The sequence below is a fragment of the Labeo rohita genome, unplaced genomic scaffold (genome assembly GCF_022985175.1).
Source record: "Labeo rohita strain BAU-BD-2019 unplaced genomic scaffold, IGBB_LRoh.1.0 scaffold_837, whole genome shotgun sequence".
In the NCBI taxonomy this organism is placed as follows: domain Eukaryota; kingdom Metazoa; phylum Chordata; class Actinopteri; order Cypriniformes; family Cyprinidae; genus Labeo; species Labeo rohita.
This window is the reverse complement of record NW_026129785.1, coordinates 1-5447: the sequence shown is the minus strand read 5'-3', so window position 1 is coordinate 5447 and position 5447 is coordinate 1. Positions and strand designations below refer to the sequence as shown.

At 37.9% G+C, this 5447-nt stretch overlaps 1 pseudogene; it reads right to left on the bottom strand.

The window, feature by feature from the left end:
- Nucleotides 1-213: 213 nt before the first annotated feature.
- On the bottom strand, nt 214-5035 carry LOC127162092 (interferon-induced very large GTPase 1-like; annotated as a pseudogene).
- Nucleotides 5036-5447: the final 412 nt, after the last annotated feature.

Sequence of the window (5447 nt, the reverse complement as noted above, 5' to 3'; positions counted from 1 at the left end):
GTAGTAAATAAATGTCCACACATTGATGTCTCTTTGGGACAATTTCCATTTAATGAAGATGACAGAATTACAAGATTTCAGCATTATCCATTAATCCATTAAGTGCAACATGGTAAATATAAACAGTAAAAAAGAAAAAAAAAAACTGATTACACACACACACACACACACACACAAAACAGAAACCAATGTCAAACTGTGGTCCATGAATCAGAGACCTACAAGTAATTGATGTACACCTGTGTCATTAGATGTATTTATCCAAGCTCTCAATAGCTTGCTCTTTTGAGTATTGATTCCATTCTTCTGAAATATTGTCCCACATGTGGAATGTTTTCCCAAAGTATTCATTAAGATCTTTCTGAAATCTGCACACAAACCACTTCCAGTATGGCAGCTCAGAGACGTCAGGAGTGATGCTCCATTTTGCATAAACATTTCCTGCTTTTCTGTATTCTCTGCATAGAAACCACTGACCTGTATAGAACATGTCATCGGTTCTCACTAAAGATGTGCAAAAATGTGCACTAAGATTCTCTGTTTCTCTATAACAGCATCCAGTGAATCCATTCACTCGATGGAAAGGAACACTGTGATCTCCAGAATGGTTTTCTATTGTGTTGGTGCAGGAGGCTCCACAGAGCGGACACTGAACCCAGCAGCACTGACAGAGGTGATTAATCAGAATCTCATCTGGTCTGTCCGACTGTTCCAAATTTACTGGAAATGTCTCTGTGCTGAATTTTTGTTGTATTTCTGATGATACTGAATCAAGTTCCACACGTATCACTTCTTCTAGAAGGCTGAAATCATTAACACTGTCATGACTTACTTCACTGAGGTCATTTACAGAGAATATCAGCAAATCTGAGAGCTGCTTTGTGAAATCATTCAGCCATTTCTGAACATCTCCACCGGTCGTGTTGACCACTGTAGTGGCTCTATGAACTGCTTCCATGATCTTCTGGTGGAGGAATTCAGTTTTTCCTTCATCTTGGGACAAACACTCTCTTCAAACTTATCAGTGATGTACTGATTGACTTCATCTTTGATAAAACTCTTTAAATGGTCTCTGGGATTGTTTAAGTAGTTCATGTATTTCTCAAAATCCTCTTGTTCTGCCAGAGTTTTGAGAATGTGTTTCTCTAGTTTAGATCTGTTTCCATTTAGTGATTCACAGTTTGTTCGAATTTCATTAGTCAAATCTCTGGCAGTATCTTTGTAGACACTATTTTGAACAGGTTCTTTGAGTTTCTGGCAGATGATCTCACCAAATATAGCAGCTGATGTTGCACCATGACAGTATTTCTGAAAAATACTAAAGTACTCTTTGCTCTTCTTTTCAAAGTATAAAACAGGATCATTGGCTTCCCTGAACAGTCTGTGCTGGTCAGAAATTATTTGTTTTTCTTTTTTACAGATGGACATGACCAAATCCATGTAAAATTCATTTGTGAACACATAGTTACTGGAATTTTGCTCATAATCTACTATTCTTGCTTTGATATAGTCTGCAAGTTCTTGAATGTAAGTTTTATTGTAGCCTGTCTTTGCAATGTTAGACAGCATGATGTTTTTGTCTGTCTGATGAGCAATGTCATTCACTAAGGCTCTAATATTGTTTTCCGCCTCTTGAGATAGTTTATAATCAGGCTTTTCAGCTGATATTTCATTTTTAGCATATTCTGTAATGTCTTGTAAATCACTGGATTTCTTGAACTGTACATAATCTGAATAACTCAGCACAAAGAAAACATCTTTGCTCTCTGTCCAGGCTTCTACAGGGCCACTTTCATAGATGTCGCTAAGGAGTTGTTGCATGTCTTTTAATACATCAGTGTCTTTGATTGGAGGAGTTTCTGCATTTATCTTCTTAACACAATCTTTCCAAAAGGAATCAAACTCTTTTTTCAGGTTTGTTTCATCATTTGCTTTGTCTTTGAGCTCCAGTGCAAATTTTTTGCTCTTTACCAAGAGAGCATTTTCATGGAACGTTCTTTGAGCGTCAATCGCTTTCTTTACATGCTGCTGCTTAAGAACCTCATTTAATTTCCTCATTGTTTCTCCCACAATGTTTTCTTTAAGCCCTTTAATTTTGATGTAAAATGATGTTTTCCACTGTATCAGTATATGTTTATCTTTGTCCTTCTCAAAGAATTCTGACATTGATTTTTCTACTTCTCCACTTTTCACTTTTAGTTTCTCTTGAAGAAGACTTTCTGTAACAATATCAATTATTTTATTTTCTATGTTGTTGTAGAGTTTGTTCTCTATTTCCAGCATGGTTCTGCGGAGACTCCAGGACCACTTGCTGTATTCAGTCTCCAGTTTTCGGTATGTTGTGATTTCCAGAGAATTTCTAAAGCTGAACACAAATCGTTCATTCAGTAAAGCTTCCCAGAGATCATTAATACGACTTTTTAGGTGTGTCAGCTTGAAGCCATCAGATTTCGAGGCATGGCTAAAAACCGTTGTCTTTAGCTCTTGGATGTTTTCACAGTATGATGGGTTTGGTGGTACCATTGGTGGACTTCCCTCCCACAGCTGTGCAAAATATTTCACATCTTTTCGAATATCAAAAGTAATGACATCGCTGAAACATTCTGCAACATAGACTTCATCTTTAGCAGCGAGTTTTGTCATTTCATCCAGTGTCTGCTGTAGTCGTCTTCTTCCCTCCATGTTTTTTTCTCCAGCTGTGACTTCTGAAATGTTCTGATGAACAAACATGCAGCTGGGAGACAGATTTACCTTCTTCATCCTCATGAAGGCCTGAACAACAATCTGAAGAATTTCCTGCAGCTCTGATGGGTTTTCTCCAAAATGTTGATTAATGTTAGATTACCAAGACCAACAACAAATGTGGCCAATTCATTGTCTTGATGTCTTGTTGACTTTCCAACCAGTTCTAGAGCATGAAGTCCCTCAGTATCAACAACCAGAATAAAGTCAAATTTCAGCTGTCCTTTCATCTCATCTGAAACTCTGACCAGCTGCATGAAAGCTCCTCTGGTGCATCTGCCAGCACTGACGGCAAACTGCAGACCAAACATGGCGTTCAGCATAGTGGATTTCCCAGAGCTCTGATCCCTAAAACTGACAGCACAAAGACTCGCTGGTCTCCTAGTTTCTTGATGAGTTGATCTAAAACAGCAGTAACCCAGACCACAGGAACATGAGCAGCATCTCCATCCATCAGCTCCAGTGGAAAACCAGAGATCATCATCTCTGCTGCAAGACTTGGGAGATAATTAAATTCACATGGCAGGCCTTCCTTGTTCTTATTCACTGATTTACATGATTCATAGATCTGACCGATCTCCCTCAGGATGTGCTCCAAACCAAAGGTTGCTGCTTGAAGTTCTTTTGATATCTTATTAAGTTCTGTTTGTTCATCTGTCAAATTTGTTGCCATCTGTTGCTCAGTTATGCCATTTTCCTCTTTCAGTTTTAAGACTTTTGACCATTTTTCATCATACTTGTAATGTAGAGCAGAAAGGTCAGCTGAGGTGTATTCATCCAAGAGGATTGTGAGCCATTTAAGAAAAAATAGCTTCTCATTTGCAGACTGTGAATTCATTTCTGTAATAAACAACTTCATGAACTCACAAATGTCCAACACATGCTGCTGTTCACGGGTTTTCTTCATGTCTTGTTCCTGGTTTATTACCATGTCTCTTTCATTTCCCTGAGATCGATGTAGTTCTTTGTTCTTTTCACACCACTGATGCCACAGTTTCCCCTGACAGGGCAGAAATGATTCTTTGATTTCTGTCAGGTTTTTTTTCTCTAGTAAATCCCTCATCTGCTGGGCTGCTTCTTTTCCTCTTTTGCAGTCATTGTCATGAACCTCATCTACTCTGATACCCAAGTGTTTCGACACATCTTCAAGTCTAAAAACAGATGATTCTGATGATGAGAATGAGAGACATTTATTTATAGTTTGTTCGAGTTCTTCAGATACATCTGACTGACTTCTGTCTTCTAATCCAATTTTGTATTTTCCTTTTCTCATCTGAGTTACACTAGATTTATTCTCAGTAAAAAGAAAGATGAGAGGTTTTCTGTCTTTGTAAAGTTTTTGGATCTGTTCTCCACTCTTGTCATTTCTGTTAAGTTGTGGTAGAATAACAACATTGACTGAGGCCATTTCAGTGAGGATCTGCAGCTGTTTCTCATGGTCTCCTGCATCCCCGTGAAGATTACAGAAAGCAATACACTGAGTGAATTTATCTGTGTCTTTTCCGGAGGGGTAGTACCAGGTGATCTCCACCACTCCATCCATCAGTAGTCTGGTTTTGCTGCTTCCTTTACAGTTCCTGTGGAAGAATGTGTTGTGTTTCTCATTGATCAGACTGTTTATCAGCTGAGATTTGGATGAGGACAATCGGCCAAACCTGAAGAAAGATACCATAGGTGTTTCTGCCTTCCAGACTGGCTGGATTTTACTGATTATTTCATTTTTGGTATTTTTCATCTTCCAGTTCTTGTTAATTTGTCTGAATGTCCAGAGAGGAAACTCAATCTCTTGTGTAAATGGATCAGGAACAAGCAGAGGCAGAGCGTACTGACACTGAGACAGTTTAGTCACCATCAGCTGCTTTAGGAAACTATCAGCACAATAAAACACAGCCATCTGAACATCCATTGGGTGAATAGCATCGCTCCTGTTTGTTTCTTCTGTAAACGATAGCATTTCTGTGAAAACATCAACATCGCCCTCATCTTCAAATAGGTCATTGTCTCTTTGTTTTTCGTCATGCTGCTTATTGGGCTCTTTAATTTTGATGTATCTTGCTCTGTAGTTCATCATCAGTAGTTTTTGTAGGAAAGTCTGCGTAAGGTCCTTCTCAGCACAAGACTCATGAGACTGTAAAGAATGTGAAGTTAACTGCAGAACATCTGCAGCTTTAAGCTTACAATGATGTCTGTTATCAAGACAGAGTCTTTGAAATAAATGCTCTTTTTCACTGATTCCACTTTCTTTCCTTTGATTAAGTCTTGCACCATTTTCTGAATGTGTGTCTACTTTTGCCTGAGAAGCAAAAAAGTACAATTAAAGAATTTGCTTTGATTAGCTTAGTTTCCTTGAGTAAGTATTTAAAATCATAGAAAGAAATATAAGCTGTGTAACCAAGGGATTTCTAACTTCCTGTTTCACTTCTATTTTTGCTATTCATGCAACACATACCTCAAGTCTCTCTCTTGTCTCTGTTGTTGTGCTGTATTTCACACTTTCTTCTGTTGTTGTGGATTGATCTTGTGACAGAAAAGAAAAGGCATCATACATTGAACATGAATGTTGTTTTTGATCTCACTGCCTTTTAAAAAATTACATTACGTTGTTGTGCATGCTTAAGGTGTTTTTTTTTTTTTCTTTCTTCGTGTTATCTTATTAGTTATTTTCCATTGTTTTAATTTTAGTTTTAGTAGAACACTATAATAGC